This window comes from Protopterus annectens, chromosome 1.part1 (assembly GCF_019279795.1).
Source record: "Protopterus annectens isolate FY-2018-M chromosome 1.part1, PAN1.0, whole genome shotgun sequence".
NCBI lineage: Eukaryota > Metazoa > Chordata > Ceratodontiformes > Protopteridae > Protopterus > Protopterus annectens.
This window is the reverse complement of record NC_056726.1, coordinates 1,462,042,178-1,462,058,507: the sequence shown is the minus strand read 5'-3', so window position 1 is coordinate 1,462,058,507 and position 16,330 is coordinate 1,462,042,178.

Genomic DNA, 16,330 nt, shown 5'->3' with positions numbered 1-16,330 from the left:
GTACTTTTGTGGTCTTTCCAGGTGTCTTGTAAGGTACATCCCAAATGGGGCGTTGCATTCTATAATGGGTCTAATAAGTGATGAGTAGAGAGGCACAATAACCTCCTTTGTTCTGGATGAGTACACTTTTGAGATTAGGTGGGCCATGTAGAAGGATTTTCTAACCACCTTGGCAATATGATTATCAAAGTAGAGATTGCTATCTACTTGGGTCCCCAGATCCCTTATTACTTTTTCTGTATTTAGGGGACTACCACCTATGTGGTAGTTTGCGGGTACTTTGTTTTTTTCCAAAGGGATGATTATGCACTTTTTGGCATTCAGCTTGAGGCCATGATTTTGACACCAGGTATCCGTCTCAGTGAGACCCTTCTGGAGGGTGTCTGTATCAGCTGGAGAATCAATTATGGCCCCTAGTTTGCAGTCATCTGTGAACTTGGTCAGCCAAAGTCCTCCTGTGCTTGCCTGTACCTCTGAGAAGTATATACCGAATAGGAGGGGTTCTAGGACTGAGCCCTGAGGGACGCCACTTGTAACCAGTTTAGAGTCAGACCTAGAGTCTGCAACTCTCACCGTGTGGGTTCTGTCCATGAGCCAATTTGCAACCCATCTCGTGACGTAGGGGTAAATGTTCAGGCTGGTGAGTTTGTCTATAATACCAGAATGGGGAATGGTGTCGAAAGCCTTTGTGAGGTCTAGGTAGGCTGTGTGGACCTCCTTACCCTCATCTAGTGCCTTGGTAACTGTCTCAAAGAAGTCCACCAGGATTAGGAGGCATGATCTGCCCTTAACAAAGCCAAACTGTGTGGGGTCCAAAGTTTGGAGGTTCCCAATGTCTCTGTTAATGAGTCCACATACGGGCTACCTCCTGCAAAAGCTCAGTCGACTTACCTGGACTTTCTCTACCCAATAGTCTGGGCTTACCTGAAACAGAGCCTCTGTGTGGAACCCCTAAACTGTTTTTCAGTAAATGTATGTAGCCTTATACCTAACTCAAACATCTAAACTTTCTATATTTTGTAAACTGGTCCCTCAGTGTGTGCGACTCAGCAGCCTAGCGCAGACCACAACTCCCCTCTCACTGGTATTTAGTGACCTCTGTCCTCCTATCCTTTTCTGTACCCCTTTGAAGACTTACCCTTTATCTACGTTTACTGTCTATTTTTTCCTTCACCTTAGAGTCTTGTCCTTTTGCTCTATTTTACTCCCCATCCCCTCTACCTGTCATTTCTCCTTTCTCCAGTAGGTGTCAGCACCATTCCACCTTCTGCCTGCTCCTTCTCTATTAATTTTATTTATAACTTTTCCACTAAATACTTCAAAAGCCAAACCTCCCCTAACTCTACTCCACCTTCCCTACTTTATATTTTTCGAGTGCTGCTCAAACTCTACTTATTTTCCACCCAGTCTTACTGTACTTATACCTACTTACCTCTGCTCCAACCTGCAGTGGCTGATACTTTTTCAGCTGGACTCTTCTGCCATGTTGCTCCATCCCGCTCCGTTCTACCTGCGGGCTCACTCCGCTCCCCTACCCTGCCCCCCAATTCCCACCCGCCCCAGTGGTCCTACATTTATTGCCATCCCATACTCCCTCCCTCTCACATCACCCAATCCCCTCACAACTACACTCCCATTTTTCTCCAGAACCACCTCCCCCTCAAGCAACCATACCTCATTAATCAATTCTCCTCCCCACCCACCAACCTTACCTAACTCTTTCTAACCTACAAATTCTTTTACACCTCTAATCAAACTACTTTCTAAGATGCTCTCTTTTCCTACTACAATCCCTGCCCCTACTATACTCCTACTCCTCATTCTTCTCCCTCTGTACCATACCACCTCTTATACCAACCTTTACCTAAACCCTCCACATCAACCACCACCTCCCTAACCTACACATCATTTCCACAATATCTCTCCTTCTTTAACTCCCTTTAACCCCACCTTGCTCTCAATATTAAAACTCTTCCAAATCCCCACCAAATACTACAAACCTAAACCCACCCCTCCCATCCATTCCTAACCAAACACACTCCTAACAAACTTATTCACCTTCTCTCCTACCTCAGCTAAGCAGGCGACATTCACCCCAACCCTGGACCAAACATTTCACAAACAAATAACCTTAGCTCCAACAACAAACCAAATTGTAAATACCTCAAATTCCTCACCATCAACGCCCAAAGTTTAGCTAATAAAATTACCCTCTTTCATGCCTGGCTTAACCATAATTCTCCTGACATATTAGCCATCTCAGAAACCTGGTTAAAACCACACATAACTGACACTGAATTCCTTCCCCCTGGTTTTCATTCCCTCTGATCTTACCACCTAAATAAAAGAGGTGGTGGTGTAGCACTAATCTACTCCAATCACTTATCCATCACTCCCTTCCCAAATCCTATCCCTTCCTTTAATAACACTGAACTAGTATCTGGCATTCTAAAATTCAATGACCATAAAAGTATCTGCATCATCTCCCTTTACATTCCTCCTTGTAACAAAACCAAAACCTTGGAAGACATCCTCTTGTGGACCTCCTCAAACATTAACTATGAAACCTATATAATAGGAGATGTAAATATTGACTGGCAAAAATCAGTAACCAAAATCCCACCATATCTATCAATCTCTTCAACTTTACTCAACTTATTAATTCTACCACCAGGCCCAACAAAACTAACCTCACAGGCTCCATCCTAGACTGGATCCTGGTGTCTCACCCTAACAGAACCACTACATCTGGTGTCACTCCCGACCCACTAGGAGACCACCTCCCTGCCTTCACCCACAGAACCACTTCTTCTTCCTCTTTCTCCCACAAACTCTTATATACACGTAATTTAACTAACTCTAACCCTTCCACCTTCTCTGACTCCCTCAAAAACACCAACTGGAACCCACTAAAAGTCCTACCCCTACAAAGCCGTTGATTTCTTCAACTCCAAATTCCTTACTGTCCTAAACTCCCTAGCTCCAATACGAACAAAAAGAGTTAAAGCCAAGACTGCTCCTTGGCTAACTAAAGAAACCAAAAAAATCATGCAACAAAGAGATAAATCTTGGAAAAGCTATCTACATCATAAACAACCTGAATTCCTACTTAAATACAAACAACTATGAAACCTAGCCAAAAAACAAGTCATAATAGATAAAAAGTCATACTACAACCATCTACAAACAAATCACGCAAAAAAACCTAAACAATTCTGGAATTCCATTAACTCTCTCCTTAAGCCTGGTACAACAAACAACCCCTGCCCTGATACTAGCAAATCTGACCAAGAAATTGCCAAACTATTCAATACCTTCTTCATCTCTTCTATTGCTGAACTAACCAAAACCTTCCCCAACAACATTCCCCCACCTCCCTCTGCCTAAGTTTCCTATGCCTCGTTTCCTTCAACTCCTATCTTTGAACTTAAACCTGTGTCTACCTTCCTTATAAAAAAACTTCTCTCCAAACTCAAACCTTGCACCAATGCCCCTGACAACACCCCCTCCTCCTTCTTAAAAACTGCCTCTGACAGTATTGCACTCCTTATCAGCATCCTGATAAATAGATCACTACTCAAGTCCTATGTACCCAAACTATGGTGCTCTGCTTTTATTCTTCCACTCCATAAAGGTGGCAAAAACTGTAGCTTCTCCAACTTCCGCCCCCTAGCTATCCTCTCACCCATCTCCAAAATTCTTGAAAAAGGCATTCACTTGCAGCTCATGCCATTCCTTACTGAACACCAGCTGCTCTCTCTGACCCAACACAGCTTCCGCCCTGGACATAATACCAACACAGCCCTTCTCTCCTTTTTACACTCTGTCAATTCAGCTCGAGACTCAGGCAACTTAGTTTCATCTGTTCTATTAGACTTATCTAAAGCTTTCCATACCATCTCCCACTCTCATCTACTAAATCATCTATCTAACCTCAACATCTCCCCAAAAACTCTAACCTGGTTTTCCAGCTACCTTTCAGACAGGTCCCAAGCCATGAAATGGAGCCAAGCCTCCTCCAGCTTCCTTCCCACCCCCACAGGAGTTCCCCAAGGGTCCATACTTGGCTCTCTGCTATTTAACATCTTCATTAACGATTTCCACAAAGCCATTCCCAATACCAGAATGGTCCAATATGCAGATGACTCAACTTTGATCTGCTATGCCTCCAACCTTACAGATCTCAAGTCTCTAACTCAAACCGCCTTCTCAACCACTGAAAAATGGATGCACCAAAACCACCTCTCACTTAACGCTAACAAAACTAAGATTCTTCTATTTACTCACTCTAAATCCACCCCCACCCCCACTGAAAAAAACTCATTTAATATTACTAGCCTAAACAACTCCATCACTGACATTGTTCCCTCCGCCAAACTCCTAGGGGTCACCATTGATGAACACTTAAAATTCAATACCCACATCCAACTCAACATCAAGAAAACCCACATAAAACTCGGCCTACTGTACAGAAACAATCAATTCCTCTCCCCCTCTACTAGACAGACCTTGGCCACTACATATCTCCTCCCATCTCTTCTATATGGGGCTCCTCTGCTTACTAATATATCTTCCACCCTAACCTCTAAACTGGAAGTATGCTACAATAAAATCTACAAATTTGCCACCAAGGCAAATTCCGGCTCTCATCACTGCACCTCCTTACAAACTTTAAATTGGCTTGAACTCCCGAATCAACTAGACTACCTCCAAACTGTCTCTGCCCACAAACTAATATTCCAACCTACCAGCTGCCCCGCACTATCCAATGTTCTTCAACCATATACCCCCCTCAGACCCCTTAGATCTTCTCACCAAAACCTTATTTCCATCCACAAACCCAAGCGCCCAGCTGGTCAACTTCTACTCTTCTTTTCTCTAGCAAAAAATTGGAACGCCCTGCCCTCTACTCTGAGGACATGTGACAACCTACACTCCTTCAAAACACAACTCCATTGCTACCTACTAACTCAAAGAAAATGTAACTGCACTCTTCATTCTTTACCTCCCAAGCTCTCATCTTCCTTCTCTCCTGGCTAAACTTCATACCTTACTAATTTCCCCCTTCGTCCTACATTGTTAATGCAACTAAAATATTTGCTCCCGACCTTATACTTAATGCCTCTCATCCTCCAGGAGAATACTCATTTTACATCCTAGTTGCTTAACTATGAATGACCTCAGTATTGAATGCTTTTACCAGCTGTCTGTGGAATTTCCACCTATCTTTGACTGTAAAACAAATAATTTTTTTCTTTGTATTTTAAGTTTTTGTATTTTTTATTTGTATTTTCATTGTGATGTAACATTGTACTGTGGAGCTTTTCTCCCCGGGCCTCCACTGAAAATGGGCTCTCGGGCCCAGTGGACCTCCCCGGTCACCAAATGTAATAAATAAATAAATAAATAAATAAATAAATAAATAAATAATGATGCGCTCCATGGCCTTGCAGACCAGGCTAGTCCGGCTTATAGGGCGATAGTTCCCAGGGTCTGTTGTGGCGCCACCTTTGTGGAGTGGGATAACTGTTGCTGTGCGCCACACTGTGGGTATGTAGCCTGTAGAGAGGCTGAGTTTGAACAGTGTGTTTAGGTGAGGGGTTAGTTCATTTTGGAGCTCTTGTAAGACACAACCTGGGACACTGTCCGGCCCCATTGAGTCTGTGTTTTTGGCTTTGGATAGGGCTGTTTTAACCTGTGTCTCGGTGATTGCTGGGGCCTTACATTCTTCTGGTATGGCTTTGGGCCCTTTAGGGGGTGAGAGGAGTGTGAAGTTTGCACTGAACCTGTCTGCCAAAATGTTGGCAATATCAGTCGGTTCAGTGTATTTTGTGCCATTCTGCACCAACTCAGAGCAGATCTGAGAGTTTCCACTTAGGTTCTTGACATAGCTAAAGAATGCTTTGGGGTTATCTTTGGAGTCCTTGGCAATTTTTCTTTCGAAGCTAGCCTTGGATGATTTAATGAGGGATCGTAGTTTCTTGCTGATACTAATCAGGGATGTTTTTCCTTCTAGGGATTTTGCTCTTATCTGTACTAGTTTCCTCCTTCTATTGTAGAGCCTGTTTATGGCAGGGATCCACCAGACTGGTTTCCTTTTCTTGGAGGAGTGAGTCTTGGTTTTACTTGGGATAGCATGATCCATGCATTCCTGCAGATGATCATAGAGTGCCTTTGTATAGGTTTCAGCAGCTTGGACAGCATTGTCCATTGGGGTGGGGGCTGTAAACCTTTCCACCTCGGTCTTAAGCAATGTGAAGTTTGCTTTTGAAAAGCTTTTCACAGTGGTTTCCTTGATTGGGGTTGGGGGCGGAATGTGAATATCCAGAGTGATTAGTCTATGGTCCCCTAATAGTCTCCACGGACTTAGGAACATGGAGTATGAGTCTTGGGACATGGTTGGGGATCTGTAGCAGGCTACGACCTGAATCGCTGTCTTACCCAATGTTAGCTGCACCTGAAGTATCTCTGATGTGTAATGTTGGGCTACCAGTCTGGAGGTGTGCGCATCCTTTATGAATATGGAAACACCCCCCCCTTTGGAGCTTCGGTCCAAGTTCTGGGGCCAAAAGGTGTGGAATGAATTATAGCCTGGTAGTGCAGGGGTACTTTCTGCTGTCTTGATCCAGGTCTCTGTTACAGCGCAAATGTCGATGTTCTCCATTTTAAGGAGTGCTTCGAGTGAGTGCATTTTGAGATTTAGACTTCTAGCATTGAGCAGCATGACCCTCAGATTGCATTTGTTTGTAGCTGTTATGGTGGTAATTTGGTCTTTGGAACACCGCCTAAAAAAGGCACTATAGTGGTGGCAAGAGCCTTGGCCAGTATCCGGAAGCCCAGGGGTGACAGATGCATGTCATCTCTGGCAAAACATCATTGTTTTTTTTTTTTTTTTTTTTTTTTTTTTTACAAGAAACATTTTTATTAAATTATCATGTGTGAGACAGACAATCTTACATTTATATAAATTAAAATAAATCATAGCGGCACAATCTCAGTTGCAAACATTATACTTTACAAACTGTGCCAACACAACTGTAGCTGTAAACATTATACATCACTTTTAATATATCCAATCACTGTCAGTCAACTATTGCATAGCTCATTCAGATCCTGCCTTCTTTTAAACATCATTCCTCCTCTGCATGTAGTGGTCCCGCATTTCCCATTTTTTTCCCATGTAATTTATTCCTACCCAGTTGTTTTATCTCTGTTACTATCTTTGTTACTTCTAGTAAAGTTGGTTTAGACTTTGATTTCCATTTTCTAGTTACTGCTTTTTTGGCAGCCATCATAATTAGACTCAGCAAGGTCTTACTATGTCTAGGCAATTCCAGTTCCGTATCATAGCTCAAAAAATAATTTCCCTAGTCACTCCAATTTGCTCACCCAGCATCTCCAACACAACAGTCTGCAGGGAATCTTTAAAGTCAACCAACTCGGTGCACTCCTTGAAAATATGTTCCCAGTTACGTCTTTCTTCTCCATCACATCTCCAACATTTGCTGTCTACCTGAGGAAAGATTCTTTGGAGCCTGCTTGGGGCATAAAAATATCTATGTAAACACCTCCAGGCAAAGATCCTAAATCTTCTAGATTTTGTTGCATATTTGGGAGACATACATATGCCTCCTCTATTGTATCTTTGTGAATTGCTTATCCAATCTTTCTTCCCAATTCTTCCTAAGATCTTCTGATTGATTTTTATAGTTATTCTGCAATATTTTATATGATCTACTAATTATTCCTTTCTTAATGGCTGCTTCTGTTCCAGATTCTACTAAGAACTCTACCAGTGCTGGTCTTTCATTTAGGATCCCCCTATTTCTTTCTGTTTGCCTGTACTCTGATATCAGTCCTTGATATGTAAGACAATCTCTCACCTGCAGTCCAGATAAGTTTTTAGCACCTTTCCATTCTATTGCCGTTCCCTGTCTAGTTATTTCTTCCCAATACCTTGGCTCCTTTGCTAGTTTTCTCCAATATACTCCCACCCCCTTGCCTATTGTCTGTATCCCTAATTGCAGTCACCCCCATTGGCAGAATCTCCTTTCTCCAGTCCCATATTGGCTTAGTTCTTAGAATACCTATTGCTACTTTATGAATATAATATTCTGTATGATTATTGTTGTTCTTCTTAAAGGTTTGCATCCAAAATCCCAGTCTCTTCCTGTTACTTGACCCCCCCCTGTTTATTCATCATCTCTTTCCATTTTGAGTTATTGTTGTTTGCTTGTGTTATGTATAGGAGCCTTAACTGTGTTGCTCTGAAATACCCATTCAAATCGGGTAATCCTACTCTGCCCTGTTCTATTGGAAGGATCATCTTATCCCACTTGACTCTTGCCATCTTCCTCTCCCAGATAAAATCCTTCAACTCGTTATTAATCACTATCCACAACTTCTCCTCTGGATGATAAAAATAAGCCTGACCTGTATATAAGACTAAAGGGACTAAAGACATTTTAATTGCTTGTATCTTACTATCAATATCCACATAATAGAGCTTCCATTTTCTCAATTTTTGTACTATCTTTTGTTTGGTCTCTTCTCACATATCCTTAGCTGTCACATCTGTATCATTTTAATCCGTACTCCTAAATACTTCATTTTATCATGTCCCCGTAAGTATGGCTATTGCTGAACCAATTCGCATGTGGGTACATACTTTATCGCTATTGCTTTTGTTTTGGCTTCATTAATTTTGTATCCCGAAAAGGTTTGAAATTGTGTCAATATGTTCCACAGCACTGTAATATCCTTTTCTGGTTTTGCCAAGTATAAAATAATATCATCTGCAAATAGAGCCAGCTTTTCTTAACTACCATACCAATTGTATCCTTGAATTTCTGAGTCCCTTATTTTCTTTGCCAATGGTTCTAAATATAATGCAAACAACAAAGGGGAGAGAGACACCCCTGCCTAATTCCTCTGCTTAAACAGAGATTATCAGAGAGGACCCCACCCACTTTAATGTTCTCCCCCAATCCCTCATATATCATAGGTTCATAGGTAGGTACTAGGTTATCTGTCCGAGTGCATTTATAAGCCTAGCCAGAGTGTGTCTGCTTTCGCCGCCCCATTGATTAATTAACTGAGCCTGTCAAGCAGAGCCAATGAAGTGATCCCAGGGGTGTATTTTCTGTTACCCATCCACTTGTCAAGGTTTTTCCTGAAGAATGTTAGTAAGGGGCTCTGCCTAATGTAGTTAGGAATTTTGTTCCAAAGCATGGGGAGTCTCTGTGACAGGAATCTATCCCTCCAGCATGTTCCATTTATTGATGTGACGAGGTTTAGCTCACTAGAGCGCGTGGCTCACAGTGACTTGGATTTCTTTAGGTGGAGCATGTCCATCAATTCTGAGTTGGACATGGCTTTATAAGTCAAACAGAGATCACCTCTGAGTAAGTGATATGCCACTGAGTACAGCCGGAGATATTTCAGTCGGGCTGCATAGGACATGTGTTTGAGGCCAGTAATCCTCTTGGTGAGGTACTTTTGTAGTCTTTCCAGCTGTTGGAAGTTTCTTGTGAGGAACATCCCAAATGGGGCATTGTACTCTATGATGGGTCTGATGAGTGATGAGTAGAGGGGCACTATAACCTCTTTATTTCTAGACACAAAGCCTTTAGTAATTAGATGGGCCACATAGAAGGATTTCCTAACTACTTTGGCAATATGATTGTCAAAGGAGAGATTACTATCTACCTGGGTCTCCAGATCTCTTATTACCTCTTCTGTATTAAGGGGGCTGCCACCTATGTGGTAATTCGTGGGTGTTTTGTTTTTCCCAAATGGGATGACTATGCATTTTTTGGCATTTAGCTTGAGGCCATGACTTTGACACCAGGTGTCTGTCTCAGTAAGGCCCTTTTGGAGGATGTCCGTGTCAGCCAGAGAGTCAATTATGGCTCCCAGTTTGCAGTTATTGGAGAACCTGGTTAGCCATAGTCCTCCTGTGTTTGCCTGTACTTCTGAGAAGTATATGCTGAACAGTAGGGGTCCCAGGACCGAGCCTTGTGGGACACCACTTGTGACTGGTTTAGAGACCTGGAGCCCGCTATTCTTACTGTATGAGTTCTGTCTGTAAGCCAGCTGGCAACCCATCTCATGAAGTAGGGGTTTATGTTCAGGCTGGTGAGGTTTTCTGTAATACCCGCGTGGGGAATGGTGTCGAAAGCCTTGGTGAGGTCAAGGTAGGCTGTGTGAACCACCTTTCCCTCATCTATGGCTTTGGTGACTGTCTTGAAAAAGTCAACCAGCTTTAGTAGGCATGATCTGCCCTTAACAAAGCCGAACTGGGTCGGGTCAAGTGTTTGGAGGTTCCCAATGTCTTTGTTAATGAGTTCCATGATGATGCGCTCCATAGCCTTGCAGACCAGGCTAGTCAGGCTTGTATATGATAGTTACCAGGGTCAGTTGTGGCCCCTCCTTTGTGGAGCAGAATAACCGTTGCTGTGCACCATTTTATGGGCACATAGCCTGTGGAGAGGCTGAGGTTGAACAGCGTGTTTAGGTGGGGGGTTAGTTCATTCTGTAGTTCATGCAAGACACAGCCCGGGACACCATCTGACCCCACTGACGCTGTGTTTTTGGCTTTTGAAAGGGCTGTTTTCACCTGTGCGTCTGTAATTTTCGGGACACTACACTTTTCCGGTATTGTTGTGGGCCCTTTTGAGGTTGGGGGGGTGAAGTTTGCACTGAATCTATCTGACAAGATGTTGGCAGTATCAGTAGGTTCAGTATATTTTGTGCTATTTTGCACTACCTCAGTGCATATCTGTGAGTTGCCACTTAGATTCTTAACATAGCTAAAGAAGGCTTTGTGGATGTCTTTTGAATCTTTGGCTATTTTTCTTTTGAAGTTATCTTTGGATGATTTTATGAGGGACCTTAGTTCTTACTGATATTGATTAGGGATGTCTTTCCTTCTTGGGATTTGCTTTTTTTCTGAACTAGTTTCCTCCTTCTATTGTATAGCCTGTTTATGGCAGGGGTCCACCAGACTGGTTTCTTTCTCTTAGAGGAGTGAGTCTTGGTTTTTCTAGGGATGGCACGATCCATGCATCCTTGTGGGTGCTCATAGAGTACATTTGTAAAGGTTTCTGCATCTTGGGCAGAGTTATCCTTTAGCGTGGGGGGCTGTGAAACTTACTGCCTCTGTCTTAAGTAAGGTGAAGTTTGCTTTAGAAAAGTTTTTTATTGTGGTTTCCTTAGTTGGGGGTGGTGGTGAGGTGTGGACATCCAGAGTGATTCGTTTATGGTCTGATCTAACCAGTGACGGGTTGACCTCCGGTGTGGAACACCTGTCACCCATGCTGGTGATGACCAGGTCCAATATGTTTTCACCTCTGATAGGGGAGTTTACCAGCTGATCCAGGGTGTTTGAGTTGATGAATTCCAGGAAGCACTGGGCCTGGGAGTTTGTACTCGAGTAGTTTCCCAGTTCTTGCTAATCAACCTTATAATTTCTTCAGGGAATGCAAATGCTTCCACTACCCTGCTCATAAAGTCCCAGCTTACTCTGTCAAATGATTTCTCTGCATCATGGCCCACCAACAACAGTGGTATTTTCTTACATTCTGCTTCCCTCCAGATCATCAATGTTCTGTTAATGTTGTCAAATGTTTGCCTCCCCCTCCACAAAACCACATTGATCCATGTCTATCAATATTGGCATCACGTTCGCCATTCTTTTTGCCATTATGGACACAAACACTTTATAATCAGGCTTTAGTATCGAAATGGGCCTGTATGAAGCTGGATCTGATGGATCTTTACCCTCTTTAGGTATTACAGCTACCACTGCATTCTTCCAGGATGTTGGTGTTTCTCCTCCTCTTAAAATACTGTTAAACAAAACCTTCCAGATCTTTATCACTGTTTTCCTTTCTAGCTTTCAAACCTCCTCAGGAATACCAGTAGGAGATGAGACAAAAATGGTGATGTATAACCAATTTACAGGAAAATCCCCAGAGCACCATTTATCTCTCATCTCCTACTATCCTAACTGTTAGTAATTGAGCCTCCTCTATCTGTAGCCTGGGCATATTTAATTGTTCCATAAACATTTCCATTTGTATCTTCTCTTGATTTCCATATTTCTCTGCTTTATACAAACTTTCATAGAATTTTCTAAGTATTTCCAATACTTCTGCAGGATCCCTTGTTATCTTCTATTTTTCTCTATCTTGCTCTTTCTATTTTCTGTTGCCTGAGTTGTGCTAAACGTTTTTGTGCTTTAGGGTTATTATCAAAAAACAGTTACTTAACAGCAATCTTTTTAAACTCATGCATATTATCACAGTAATCTTTTATTTTCTGTTTAGCATGCTACAGTTGCTTCCCATCTTGTTCTGTGAGATTCCCCCTATTTTGCAATACTTTAACACTTGTCAACTACTCTAAGTATTTCTTGTTACTTCTTAACCATATCTCCTTTTCTTTTATTTCCACCCTTAATGTTATCCTACTCCCTAGCTATATTTTCAGAAGTAATTTCTATCCTCTTGGATAGCTCCTGAATAATTTCCACTACCCATTCCTTAAATTCTTCTCTTTTCAACAGATAGGTGGGAAAGCGCCAGTGTCTCATTTTTATTTCATTACCCTGTGCTTTTACTTTAATTATTATTGGTGCATGATCTGAAATAGTTATTGGGTACGTATCAAGACCTTCAATTAAATGCACACGTTCCTGTGAAATTTATATTCTGTCTAGCCTAGCCCAGTTTTTGTATCTTGAAGAATAGCATGTAAATTCACTCCGAACTCCTAGTACTGAATTCACATCTTAGTTAGGCTCATTGTTGTGTGTTGCCTTTGAAGTTGTGGACATAGTTGAAGAAAGCCCTGTGGTTGTCCTTTGCCTGGGAAGTTATTTTTACCTCGAATCTGCCTAAGACTTAATCAGTACCCTGTGCAGCTTGTTTACATTGATGAGAGAGTTATTACCTTGCTGAGCAGAGCCCTTCCTACCTTTGGCCATGATTTTCTCTCTTTTCTCATATAACCTGTTGATGTAGATATTCCATCAGAGTGGCTTGTTTTTTAAGGTTGTCCTGTGCTTATTTCAGGTAGGTACAGCTGTCTCTATACAGCTATTTATGTGATTGTACAGGGTTTGTGTGAGCAGTTCTGCACAGGTAACAGTATTCTCAAGGTATGGGGTGGGGATTTGGAATGGGACAGAAAGTAAAGGATATGAATTAGTGTTTAGCATCATCTTGTTGACCTAGGTTTGATTCTCTTAGTTTCCACTGGTAAATTGAGTAATTCTGTTCAAGACACTTAATCAGACCAAACCTGGTGGTCCACCAATGAATGTAAGGACCAAATGAAAAATAAGTATATAAATCCACTGCAGTGGACCCCAGTTTCAAGCAAAAAGGTCCTATTACCTTAATTTCTACTTCCAAAATGAGGTTGGTGACTGGTGTAGCCACTGAGTCACTGCTACAGCCAACTGCCAAGTGAGGTTTCAGAGAGTTTGCTGACTGAGATGGCTGTGATGGTAAGGAAAAGTTTACGTTAGTGAGCTGACTAGATGCAAGATACAGGAGCATAAGATGGGAACCAGGATGGTGTGGAGGATGATTTGGACTAATACTTGTGTTTATTCACTGTAACACACCTTGGGCCAGGGCACCATGTTATCACCCAGTTTATTATACATACCTCATTTTGGCTGTGATGGTAACTACATTTCTTGTGTTTAACTTCATTAAAGAACAGGCATGCAGAAATGTTTAGTTCTTTTAAATGTTAACAGTATTAATAAAGGTTAACAATACTGATGCTAGTATTTATTGTCGACTGAGGCTGAAGGGAACTTTTGAATATGGGTTATTGACTAGGCTTGTAATGGTCTAAGGACTGGTCACCCAGTACTTACCTGTTCTATTGATCTTGGCATTTTTGTCATTATTTAGTTGCAGTAACTCTTTAATTTCTCCTGTAGGCACTTTGAATGTTCAACAGAAGGTCTGAGTTTAGAAATATTGGCTCCCATTTCCCGTGTTACGTTGTGATGTCATATGTAGTTCTTTGCTGCATGAGCAGATGTAAGAGAGGCAGATGAGCTCATCACTACAGCACTAGTCTAACCAGCAGCCAGAGACCTTATCTCTCAACTTCCATATTTTCCCAGTACGTCCAGGTTTTTCTTCATATTTTTGGTCTGTTCCTCATAAAATATATGGTTTGCTAATGCAAAACCTGTTATTTTAACAACTTTCTAAGTCTGTAAGAGCAATAATTAAAATCTGTCCCTGATTTTTCAGATTTTGTTCTTTCATGATTTTTGGCTTTGTCCAGATTTCTTGCTGTAAGAGGTTGGGAGGTATGCCTGTTATACAGGTTCTCTGTATGATGCCCATGGCTCCCTATGGCATCACAAGGTAAACAAGAACTGTGAGTCAGCATTTCTAAGGTCAGTTCAACATCTCCAGCAGAACAAGATTTCTACCAAACTCATAAAACCCAGAGAGTTCAGAAAATATAATTAAAGGTGAAGACTCTTCCCTACCAGGGCTTCATCTCATAGCACAGGCAAAGAGAAAGGCATAGGGGATTTTAAGTGAAAGACCTGCTCTGGTAGAGTTTTTGGTTGAATCTAGAACAGAGGCAGCTGTTAAAAAAGGAATAATTAGAAAGGCATATAAAAAATTGTATGATACCCTCCTCTGATTGATTCTTATAGTTAAAAAAGATAGGGAGAAACCAATTTGCAAGAAAACAAAGGGGAGACTAATGTATGGCTCCCAAGTATGCAGTCAAGTCCGGAAGGTTTACAATCATTGCTTGGAAGTGTTTACATAGGTATTTTTATACCTAAAGCAGAGTTCAAAAATGTTTTTCCTCAAGTAGAAAGCAAATGTTGGAGGTGTGATTGAGAAGAAAGAGATAACTGGGAACATATGTTTTTGGGAGTGTAATGAGTTGGCCGATTTAAAAAATTCCCTACAGAGTAATCTATCAGAAATACTGGGTGAGCAAATGGCTCTAAGGAAGGAAATCATTCCTCTGAGCTGGGATACAGGATCTGAATTGCCTAAACATAGTAAAGCCTTATTAAGTTTAATTCTGTTGGCCGCCAAAAAAGCAATTACTAGAAAATGGAAATCAAAGTCTAAGCAAACTGTATTTGAAGTACTGAATACTAAAAAACAGATAAAAGAACTGAAAGAGGGATCTTTAGAAAAAGGAAGGAGAAAATTACACAGAAAGAAATGATAATTGTAGGAACAATACAAGCATAATAATGTTTAGGAGTAGGAGGAGTGAGGTTTAAGGGAAGGCAGGAAGTCAGCAATTTGTTGTAATGTTGGACTGATGGTAGTAGCAAAGAAAATATATGTGATGTATATTGTATTTAAATGGAAAAATGTTAAAATGGTTTGTTTTCTTTTCTGTTAATTTATGTTTGCCTGTGTCTTAAGTGATAGTTTAATCAAATTGTTAAAAAAAAAGTAAAGGTGAAGACACTTTATAATTAAACTTTTATCAATGTTGTTAAAAAAAATGAAAAAAAAAAAATTACTTTCCTGCACTTTAAATCCATTCATCTATCCAATTCAGGGTTCCCGTGGACAGATCCTATCCTAGGACCTACTCAGCCAAGGCAGGAATCAAGCTTGAATGAGATGCTAATATATTGCAGGCACTCACTCATATATTCCCAGTCATGTACAGATAAACGCAGACTGAGACAGACAAACACACACACGCACAAACACACACACACACACACACACACACACACACACACACACACACACACACACACACACACACACACACACACACACATTTGCACACACAAACACATGCATGTGTGCGTGCACACAAACACACATGCACAGACACACGTACATGCACACATACACTTGCAAGCACCTCCACCCAGACCTAGGGATAATTTAACATCACTAATCAACTGCCAGCATGTTTGCGGTATGGGAAATAAATGAAAACTCAGAGAAAAGCTTTTACAGACATGGGGAAAACATGAAAGTCCCACACAAAAGTCAGCTTTAGCAAAGTAACTGTGTCCCAGCACTGCAATATGGCAATTCTGACTGTTGTACACCTTACTGTTTAAAAGCCACATGGAGTTTAAATGTTTCATGTCCTAGTTCACAGCCAGGCATGGAAAGTACATCTAAAGCTTGATAATGTTTTAAATGAAGACAGAAAGGAACTATGTGTTTCCTCTCCTACTCTACTTTTATAAAAAAAAAAAAAAAAAAAAAAAAAAACAAGCAAAACTATAATTATTTCACCAGACCACATCATGTGCTCCTGCTAAAGAAAAGTTGGCCAAAGTAAA